Raw genomic sequence first — 12,271 nt, forward strand, 5'->3', positions numbered from 1 at the left:
AATAAAAAGATCTCGAAACATTAGGCTGATTAAAAGAAAATGGCTCTGAAAACGGCTTCTAGATGAAGAAGTTATGGCTTTTTGAAGAAAAGTTGTTGAAGATGCCGATGAAGTACGTGAATGTGCGGAATTGAATGATAATGTTGTATTTAACACAAAAAAAAACCCTTTCCAAACATAATCTAATTAACTCACTTTTAAAATAAAATTCTGTGACCCACTTTTATAAAGAAGTGAAAGTCATTTTTACAATGGTACTTTATGAGCTACCCATTAAATTGTGACTTAAATAAAATATAAAGAGACTTTAGAATTATAAATGACTCAGTTTTTATAATGGGTGAGAACACTTTTACATAAAGTAACTTTAAAACATAAGTTACATGTGTTTTTTGAAAAGGTAACTAAACAAAAAGAAAGACTTGAACCCAAAACCTCTATTCTCATAGAGTAACTTTGGACCAAGTGAACTAGTTTAAAAGGTTAGTAATTTTTGGGAAAGATGAAGGTTTTTATTTTTGTTTCTTTGTTTTGTTTTTTTTTTCTTTTAGTCACTGAAACTTTGGAATGCATTCTTATTTGAGAAAACCATTTTTGCCTACAAAACAAAAAACCACACAACAGAAAAAAGGACATGCAAAAAAAAACCAAAGCTTGCAGCGTCAGGTTAGATTTCACCGGAACCTAAATATTTTCCTCAATGTTTCTGATTTTCTGAGATCTCACTAAGGTGCAATGGAAAATAGCATACACATGAGAAAAATCCTTCCTTTCTATTTCTGATTTGCCGAGATTGCATAGAGTTGTGGAGCAAAGAGCATACGTAGAAATGAAAGGTATGGATCCAGTAATAAAAAATCGAGAGATAAATAACTAAAACTGCAAATAAATATTGTATACCTCCAAATCTTAAAAATGATGTAGCTAGGACTACCCGAAATCTTTTTGCGTGAAACGAAAGGGGTTCCTCACTGGAACAGATGTTCCTAACATAATAAAGTAGTCTTCTTGGCCCGAAAGTGGTCAGAAATAGTAGATCTAAGAAACAACAGTTGGATGTAGGTGTACCAGCTTTGGATTTCGATCACCAATAGATGCGGCCCTCAAATAACTCTGATACCATGTAGGAATTTACAGGATAAGTTCCTTAGATAGAACACCATAGGACACCGCCCACAAATAGATCATAGATCAGTACACCAATATTCTTGACATGGTTAAAAATGCCAAAGAGGAAAACAATCCACAGCCTAAGCCAATGCGGCCACTTCAGGCAATTTATTAATGTAAAAGAAAGAAAATTTACATAAGCTTCTCTCATGAATGGTCACCTTACAAATGACCCTCCATGGTCCTTAAATAGAGATCATGGACCAATGAGATGTTAAGCCACAGATCAAGTGTCGGTAATACTGAGGAGAGAATGAACCATTAGATCACTTCATGTCTAGAACATATCATGATCGACAGACTATAAGTTACAAAATTACATAGTAAAGATACACACTTTACCTAACTCTACACTAGATCAAGTTATACTTAAATATTTCCTATGTGTCGGAATATCCTAACATTTAGGTTCTTGCACATGAGGAGTAACTGAATTTTATAATATCTTTCCTCAGTTTAAGTTATAAAAATTACATTAATTAATGTTGACTATTGAGATAAATATGTAAGGATAAATAATTTAATTATTTAAATTATCTTAGATCTAATATCAACTCTTGATCTCAAGTGAGGCTTAAGATCTAATCCTAAACATCCATCACTTTTGATATCTAGCTCAATGAGAAATTATAAACAAAATCCTAAGAGAGAGGTGAAGACACACTTTTTAATTCTTGGTAGAGAATTTTTCTTAAGGGAGTAAGAGACTTAATACTAAAGAGAGGTGAAAAGTGTGCAACTATAGGGAATTTGGAGCATATTTTTGTAGGTTGAGCACACAAGATGATGGTCAAGACATGTTTATGGAGAAAGATAAGGGTGTTTCGTGTGGAGAAAGAGGCTGAGACTCGTGAGGTAGAGTTATAGTAGGTATGCCATCATGTTGGGGAGGTTGTGACTTGGGTGGAAGTCGAGATGCTACAAGTGCACCGAATTGTGAAAAACAAAGAGAACATGTGTAAGCCAAATTTTTGCGGGGACCAAGTTGCCAAGTTCCATTATTGTATTTTTTGTGTATTCTTTGTAGGTCAATTTCCTTGTTAAAGGAGACCTTAATTTTACCGAGTAATAGAAAATGAAGGTTTTTTTAGACATAATTATTTTGTTATGTTTGGTGAATGATTTTTCCATTTATTTTCTACTGCAAATTTTAGTTAAAGCTAAAATATCAGTGTATTTAGTTTCAACTATTTCCATAAAACTATTTTACTGGGTTAAAAATTTTCTAGGTATAAAATAAATTGCTAAGAAAATCAAATCAGATTTAGTATTACAAATTTAACATGGTGTAAAAGAACCAAAATTCTAGGGAGAAGGAAGATCAATTTGTCATAATGTTTTTCAACAATAAAAGAATTCGCCAACAATTATATTTTTTGGGGATTTGAATATTTGATTTTCAATTTGCAAGGATGGTTGCAATAGGGTTGAGGTTTGAACAACATTTGGAGAGTGCATCCAACTACAAACCTTGGAAGGACAAGATAGCATTAGTGTTGATGGAGAATGAGATTTGATAGTTTTCATATCAACAACCCACCCCTCCTATTGATGCTACACAACTAGCCATCCATAACCAAAAGGATGTGAAAGCCAAAAGAATTATCATGGATGACATAAAGGATCATGTGAACCCTCATCTTTCCAAAAGTTAATTATCCAAGGAAATGTGGGAGGCTATAACTAAGTTGTACTTGAGTGAAAATCATAGAAAAATGGTGTTGGGGGGGAAGCTCAAGAAAACCAAAATGGCTAGATCAAATACTGTAGTGCCTTATCTCACTAGGATCACATAAGTTTGTGATGTGTTGGTTGTAGTTGGGCACACTATTTCATATCAGAATATTATGAAGATATCCTTGAATGGATTCATAAATCCATAGGATCCCTTCTTTATGGTTATTTTGGCATGAAAGAAGCTTCTATACTCGGAGAGGTTGGGGGGTTACTTCATCCAAGAGGGGATTTAATAGGAGTCCCTACATGGTGGATAGAAAAAAGGTGATGATAAAAACCTTTCCCTTGAGATTTAGGAAAGGAAGGGCAAGGGGAATCCCAAGAAGAATTCAAGTAGAGAAGCTACTTCATGGGATGGAAAGAAGAAGGACATGAGAAAAGTTAAGTTCTTTTAATGTCACAAGTTTTGACACTACGCAAGTCAATTTCTAAACAAGAAGAAGGGCAAGGGGAAGGCACATGTTACAAAAACAGATTCATAGATTAGTGAGTTTCCCACTAGGTTTGAGAAACATTTATCACTAGTACATTATATTTTTTTCATCATATCTAAGGTTATGTAGTTCATGAACAATGGTGCTTCTCCTCATATGATAGTATCATAATATTTGGTTACTAGTAGTTTATAGTGATATCAAAGCTACATGTGGAACTTGGAAATAATGCAAAGTTTTCATTAGAGTGCATTGGTACTGTCTAGTTTCAGCTAGAGTTAGGACATCCCTTGGAGGAGATAGAGGTCTTGTATGTTTTAGGGTTGAATGAGAACCTTCTAATAGTCTCAACTATGGAGGACAAGGGGTATGAGTTTTTCTTCTAAGAGGGGTAGGTACTTGTCAGACCAAGTTTTCTAGTTTAAGTAAAGTTTAGGGGATTCAAAGGAGATAAGGGAACTTATACATGCATAAGTGTCAATTGATACATTCCTTGGTTCATGATAGTTACAACTTGTGCTAGTTGTGGCACAAGAGGATAAAACATTTGCATTATAGTTCTTTTCCTATATTATGGGAGATTGTCATTGGTCTTTATAAGTTTAGAATGGAGCACTAGTGTTGTTAAGCCTTATATAAGGCTCATGTTAACCTTAAAAACATTTATTTCCCTATATATTGGGCGATTATATTTATATTATTACATTTTTATGTAGGCTAGAACCTTTCCTGGTCCCATTTTATTAAAATTGTACCATTTCCCTCCTATATATATATACTAAGGAGACCTAGTTTTAGGATCATTAAATATTGTCTTGTACATTGTATTCATTATAAAAGGAGGCTTACCCTCAAAGAGGTATATAATTATTGGTTTCTTATTATTTTTAATGCATAAGGTTCATAACATTAAGTATAAAAAACCATGATCTTTGGGTTTTGCTACTTCAAATAGGTCATCAAGGAATCTTCATTATAACTTTTTTATGGAAGGTTTCCGGCAATGAAACTTGGAGAATATTGAGAATAAATCTCGAGAAACATATGATTCAAATTTAATATCTTGTTTCACAATATTTTAGGAGATACGATTAAAAAAGAACTAAAAAAATTCAAGCTTCCTGAATGGTCCTGAAATCAATTTCAAATAAGTTAGTTCGAAATTTCTCTATAACTTTTTTTTCTAGGTGGTTTTAGAAAGTGAAACTTAGACCATATTTATGATAATATTATTAATATATGGTTCAAATTTCATATCATATTTCACTATAATTTCAGATATATTCTCTAAGGAAGTTAGGGTTTTTAAATGCTCCCAAAATTATTTTTAAACATTTCAGTCGAGCATTTTCCTATTTTTTTCTTATTGGAGGTTTTATATAATGAAAATTGGATCATATTAAGTATAAATCTTGTGGAATATTAGTTGAGTATATTGTCATTGATGAAAAGTAGGTGAAATAGGTGGAGGATGTCATCATTGATTTCCTCGGTATGTTGATTGTTATGGATGAGATGATGTAGTGATGAAACCATATCTGTTGGAGTTTTGAATTAATAAATCAATGAGTTTTCATTAGAAACCCTTGTCATTGAATTCTCCTCATCATTTCAATTATTTTGATATGTGGAGCATCTCACAGGCCTTCATGGTTTGAGAGATATACTTGTTTGAAGTTGAAGTCCCATCATAGTGGTCGTAATCCCCATTAGTAGTTGACATGGAAGACTCTCTTTGGCTGCAAAGGTTGATGATGTGGCATCATATTCTTGGTTGAATGATTTGATTTGGTTTGTGATTGAAAGCCCAAAACATGAATGATGTGGAAATATAATATTGGCTTGATGATTTGATGAAGGGACAAAGTTAAGTGCTAAAGTTTACCTAATTATTTGAGGTCCAATTTTTTTTTTTTTGGCTCCAACCAAAATTCTAGTTTAAATTTAAATAAAATATTTTTGGCTCCACCTTCGAAATTTAATTTTAAATTTTCTTTCCCTCCTAAAACAAGTTAGTTGGGCCTCACATAATGACTTTTTTCACTCTTTGAAAGTATAAAAGGAGTCGTCACTTTTTCATTTAGATATCGATATGGTACAGTATTTTTGATATTTATAGAGGATGAAATAAGGAGGCTCTCTCAACTTAAAGATATATTTTGAGTGAAGGGTTATTATTGGGGTTATGTTTTTGGTTTTAGCTAGGGTTTTTGTGGGTTTATTTTGCAGGAATAATTTGCACTATTTTGAAATGGCTACTCCATTATTTTGGCACACAAAATAAAAAATAAACTCTCTTTCAGATCTCTTGTGCCCCAGTTAATTAATTCTCTATGGCACACACTCTTCTAAATTAGATCGCACTATCAATTTATATGGCTCATTTCCTTATGGAATCACATATACAATGGTATCATGGTGACATTGCGTCTATCATGGATTGAATTCATATGCTCTGAGATGTTTGTGGTTAGAAGAATTTGAAGTACGTTTTGGTCTTTCGTTGATTTATTTTGGGATTACATTTCCATCATGGTTTCGTTGGGTGATCTGAATTTTTTATACTTTGTGCTTATGGCCCATTAAAGGACTACTTTAAGGATCAATGAATAACCCAAAGTATTCTAAAATGTGCAACTTAAAGGAGGTGATATCATGAAGAATTTCATGTATTGTGTTGAGGTCATATAAACTAGATAATGTAGAGTTCTTCTTAACCTATTCCTGAGTCATATTTGTTGAGGGTTATAGCTCAAAGTCTAAGAGGATTTTTGCCTTTATAAAACATAGTGTATGGAGGATATAAAGTAGTTCTTAGCCCTATTTTCAAATCATTCCTGAGACACTATCTAATGTGAAAGGCTTGAATGATTTTGGGAAGGATTGATTTTCTAAAAACTTATATACGTAATTGGTTTGATATTTGGCCTTTCAAGTAGCACATCTACTCCTGTCTTTGTGACCTAGTTCCTGGGCAAAATATTTGGTTGAAAAATGGAAGTACATATTACTTAAGGTCATTTTTTAGTTGATGGTTCTTTTTGCCTGAAACATTTGATGATTTTCTAAAATTTGCTAAGGTTTTCCTCCCTACCCTAGAAAACATTTTTTTGGAAATTCATCTGTAATGACTTGGATTTTCTGGTTTACTTAATGACCCACATTGGTTATATATGGAACACATAGTTCAATGGATTTCATTGACCTTTCAAGGCTCACTATATTATCTAAGTCTTGCTGAATTTACCTTTGTGACTACATTGATTATCACAATACTTGGCAACGTCTTCATGTATAAAACTATGACAATGACCTTGATGAGAGACAATGACCATGTTAATAGTAGAAAATTGACCTTCATGATTTTAAGATAGCAACCTTGTTGACAGAAAGGAAGTGATTTATATGACACCATGATCTATGTATAAATGTTTCTAGTACATGAATTTTGTTTAAAAATGACCTTTACACCTAATATAGATTGTGGTTTGCATCCTTAGATTAACATCACCAGTGACATCACTTAAAATCACATAGTTTCTTATGCCCTAGATGTTGATGCTTGGAAATATAGTGTGCATAGTTGTCCCTGTCATAATGATAACTTGTCATGCGCAACACTCTCTAGGTTGATAGTAGTTATGGAGTGAAGCATTGATCTGATTTGGCACTTAGAGTTTCTATTTTCAATAAATATTTATTGTCATCATATATTTAACTTGCAGATGGTAGTATGACATGAGAATGAGGTTTGGGTAAAAATGATGTTTGTGAATGTGATATATGTGCTTGGATGGAAATAAATGTGGTGGTGATAATATATGATAGTACCTTTGACATGTGACAATTCTCTATGATACATGTGATTAATGTCAGTAAGATACACAATGACAACGAATAATATTTGAGTAGTGATTCTTATAAGACAGTTACCTAGTAACATTTATTGTGGAAGTTTTATATGTTAGTGATTGGATGACTCTCTGATGAATGACATCATTTTCATAATAGTTACCCTCAAGTATCCTTGATGACAGTAGTAACCTACAGTGATCTTTGACAGTAAATTGACAACAGACAACAATGATGTGCCTATGAGAAAATTGGATGGAAGTTACTTTCATGGTGGTAACAGTGATATGGGACAGTGACTCATATGACATATGAATGATATTTACATGACATTGACCTTTGGTATATGACAAAGACACTCTAATGTACAACTTGACCTTATGATAATGATTGTGTTAATATTTCTTTATCAGTGATGATAGTGACAATTATTAATAACCTAGATACAATGACCTTGACATATGGTAGTGATGACATACTAGGGCAGTGGAATTCTTGCATGGTTTTATGTGTTACCTATTATTTCCTTGAGGAAAGCATTGCGAGGTCAAGTGATTGAGCAATAGTATATTAGAGGCAACAATAGGAAGTGGCGATTGACACTTGGAGTAGTGGCAGTAGTAGAATCATTGGTGGTAGTGGATAGTTGGAGCAATAGTAGCAAAAGTGACAACAAGTAGCTCGATTGGTGGAAATAGTAGAAGTAATGAACAGTTGGAGTAGTAGTGGCAACAGTAGAAGTGAGAGTGGATAGTTTAAATTTAGTAATTTTCCCTGGTACAGGAGTCTAAACCATTTCAAGGATCATTTTCTTCCTTCCATATTTACTGGTAAAACCTTTGGGGAGTCTTGTACTTCCTTCCAGATGCATCTAGTAAATTTCTATGTACAACATGCAAAACAAAGCACTTGGTTCAGATGGAATTACTGTGCATTGATTATTTGATGTGATTTTGTTTCATGTGTTTGTTTTAATGACTTGAATGTTTAAAAGAAAAAATTAACCAATTGTAAAAAATTAAAGAAATATTGTTTCACCCCCCCCCCAGTATTTCCAACAATATCTGGTTCAATTTTAAAAAATTGGTTCACTATATTTTCAGGTTTGTACCCTATGGAATTTAAGGTTTGTGAACAATGTTGTAATAAATTTTAAATAGGTTAGCTTGGTAGTTTTGGTATATATTGTTTGATGGAAATTTTTAGATGGTGAAATATTAAAGGAATTTATGAGACATACAAATGTACCCTAGGTAAAAAATTCCTTATTACATTTGAATAATTTGACACATGACACACTATACAAGTTTGCACTTGGGAAGAGGCCAAAAATGAACAAGTTTTGAGAAATTTATCCTAACTTTCACTTGGTATATCAAATTATGGTCACACCTACTTCATCCTCCAACTATGTCACTATCTCCCTCCCTCTCTCATTCCCTCTCCTTCTCTCCTCCTTCTCTCCATCTCTCCTTATTACTTTCTATCTCACTCCCAAACATACACACTCTCTCCATCTCTCCCTTGTCCCTCCCTATCTCTCTCCACCTTTTTCTCTCTATGTCTTTCTTCTTCCCTCTCTATCGTTTCCTCAAACTCCATCTCTCTCTCCCTATCTTTACCTTTCTCTCCCACTTCCCTCCCCCCCCCCATCACTCTCTCTCTCTCTCTCTCTCTCTCTCTCTCTCTCTCTCCCCCTCTAACGTTGTCACTATCTGCCTCTTTGTCTCCTTCTCTCTCTAACCCTTCTCTCCCTCTCTCTCTCTTAGCATTATCTCCCTCCCTCTTTCCTCTCCCCTCTTTCTTCGCTCCTCCTATTCTCTCTCCCTCACTTTATTTCCATCTCTCCCTTGTCACTCCCTCTATGTCTCCACCTATATCACTCTAGGTATTTTTTCTTCCCTCCCATATATATTTGGAGCTCATATATATCTTAATATATTTTATAATATAAATTTTATAATATTATATTAAAGTTAATATTAAATTAATCCAAAATTATTAAATTTAATAATATTAATATTAAATTTTTAATATTAATATCAGATTTCATAATAATAATAATAATAATAATAATTTAATATTAATATTAGATTTAACGACGTTTTTAGATGATATGATAAAAAAAATTATAATAAAATTACATCAAATTAATATTTTCAAATAGTACAACTTTGACCTGGAAATATTTTGTCTTTAAAAGTTTTAATATATCCCTAAGAGATGTCTGAATGGGGTAGCTCAATTGGCAATGGTTTTGGAAATGAAGTCTCACCAAACCAGAAGTCTTGGGTTCAAATCTTGTGTTATTCCCCTGACCGGGGTGAGAAGTTGGACATGATGAAGATGTAGTCCTACCAAGCTTACAAAAATAAAAATATCCATAAGAGATGGTTTTTATTTTTAAAGCTTCATCTTATAAAGATTTAATTAAAAGAAATAATAAAAGATTTTGGAGCCATTTTATATAAAACTTAAGGGAATTTTTATGCTTTATGTTAAATTAACCTTTTTCTTTAATTTAAGAAACACTATTGACTTTAGTAAAGAGTAAATATGTTTGAAATTTTACATAATTTGGAATTGTAGTGTGGTAAAAACTTTTTTGGATGTTAAATTTATGATCCATTCAAATTCAAGTTATATTATAAGGTATATTTTGAGTGCGGATAGACATACTTACACATTTCCCCCATACTGGGTTGTAGAATGCGCCTCTCGATGCAATCATAAAGGAATTAGCTTTAAATTCTTAGTTAGAGTTGGTAAAATAAAAACTTATTGAAAAGAATAAAAAAACTACAAGGTAGGGGTAACATGACATTTGATATATTGGGTTGAAGCTTGGAGCTATAGTGTGCATAGTTTTCCTTGTCATAATGATAACCTATCCTGTGACACACTGTTTGGTTCGGAAGAACTTGTGGAGTGAAGCATTGATCTGATTTGGCGCTTAGGGTTTCTGTTTGCAATAAATATTTATTCTCAACAATATCTTTAACTTGCAGATGATTGTATGACAATACAATGAGGTTTGGGTAAAACTCATGTTTGGGATTATGATAGATGTTCTTGGATGGAAATAACTATTGTGGTGATAATAATAAGAAAATACCATTGACACGTGAAAATTCTCTATGATACATGTGATTAAGGTCATTAAGATACACAATTCCAATGAATAATATTTGAGAAGTGATTCTTATAAGGTAGTGACCTAGTGACATTTGTTGTGCCAATTTTCTATATCAATGATATGATGACTCTCTAGTGAATGATGACATTTTACATAATAGTGACCCTCAAGTATCCTTGATGACAGTAGTAACCTACACTAGTCTTTGACAATAAATTGATAGTGGACAATGATGATGTGCATGTGATAGAATTAGATGGAATTAACTTTCATGGTGATAACAGTGATATGAGACAATGACTCATATGACATATGACTATGATTTAAATGAAAATTACCTTTGTTATATGACATAGACAATCTAGTGAAAAACTTGACTTTATGATAATGATTGTGTCAATATTTATTTGACAGTGATGACAGTGGAAATGATTAATAACCTAGATATTTGACATTGAACTTGACATATGGTAGTGATGACATACTAGGACAATGGATTTCTTGGATGGTTGTATGTGTTACCTATGTTTTCCTTGAGCATAGAATTGTGAGGTCAAGTGATTAAGTAATAGTGCAGTAGAAGCAACAATAGGAAGTGACAAAAGATAATTGGAGTAGTGCAGGTTGTAGTGGTAACAATAGACAATTGTAGTAGAAGTAGTAGTAGCAGTGAAAAAAAAATGTTGGAGCAATAGCAGTAGCAGATAGTTGGAGTAGTAGTGTTAGTGAGTGTAACAACCCTAAAATTAAAACATGCAACTAATTAGATCAATTATGCGATTTACAATCAACATATCTATATTCAACTAATTAGCATATAAGTTTTGAGAAATAAGAGCAAAGGAAACTTACTTATAGCGATGATATTCCTTACTTGTAATTTCAGAGTTGAACGCTATTTGAATCTCGCTAACCACAAAAAATATTTGGGGACAACTGTCCAGCCAACCATAGGGGGCAACCTCCTTTAGATTACACAAATGAACAATTCTTTGATGATACAAATGAAAAAACCCCTTTCTATATATAGGAGTATAAGGTGTCACAATATAATCAAAGCCGGCATAACAATAATACTATAAGGGCACAACAATAACAATAGTGGGCTTCTATGGGGTACAATGGGGACAATAGGGACACAACAATAACAATAAGGGCTACAATGACAATAGTAATGGGAGAATCACTAGTATTATAGGGACCTAACATGCCCCTCTCCTTCAAAAAGTGTTATCCTCAATGCTTGAGTAGTTCTAGATGCTTTTGTATAAAATCCTCATGCTCCCATGTGGAATTGTCAGTGGATAAGTTCTTCCACTTGACGAGATACTCCAAAATTGGTCGATTTCGTAGTTGTTGAGTTCTTGTTTCGTGACTGCTTCAGGTTCCAATATGATTTTTCCTTCTTCGTCATGTCCTGAAAATATTGTTTGAACTAGGAGCTTATCACCAATAACCTTATTTAAGCATGAAACATGGAAAACTAGGTGCACTGGGGAAGTTATAGGAAGCTCCAATTTGTATGCCATAGTACCAATCTTTTGCAACACCTTGTACGAACCATAATATTTTGGTGATAATTTATTATCCTTCTTAGCTTGCTTAAGGGACATTTTTTTACATGGTTGTAGCCATAGAAATACCCAGTCACCTCCATCAAAACTTCTATCGTTGCGATGTTGATATGTCTATTGCTTCATTCTATTCTGTGCCAAATTTAGGTTATGCTTTAAGAGTTGAAGAACTTGTTGTTGATGCTCAGTGTGATCTTCCACTGCTTGAACCATATAATTTTCTCTTAAATATGATGTGATGGATGGTGGGTGATTTCCATAAAGTGCCATAAATGGGGTCATTTTTGCTACAGATGGAAGGAAGTGTTATACCACCATTCAACCAAAGGAAACCATTTGACTCATTATGTCTATTTATCATATACAAA

Source organism: Pinus tabuliformis, chromosome 3_1, assembly GCF_031772625.1.
Source record: "Pinus tabuliformis cultivar Carrire ecotype Pingquan chromosome 3_1, CPIR1, whole genome shotgun sequence".
NCBI classification, from domain to species: Eukaryota; Viridiplantae; Streptophyta; class Pinopsida; order Pinales; family Pinaceae; genus Pinus; species Pinus tabuliformis.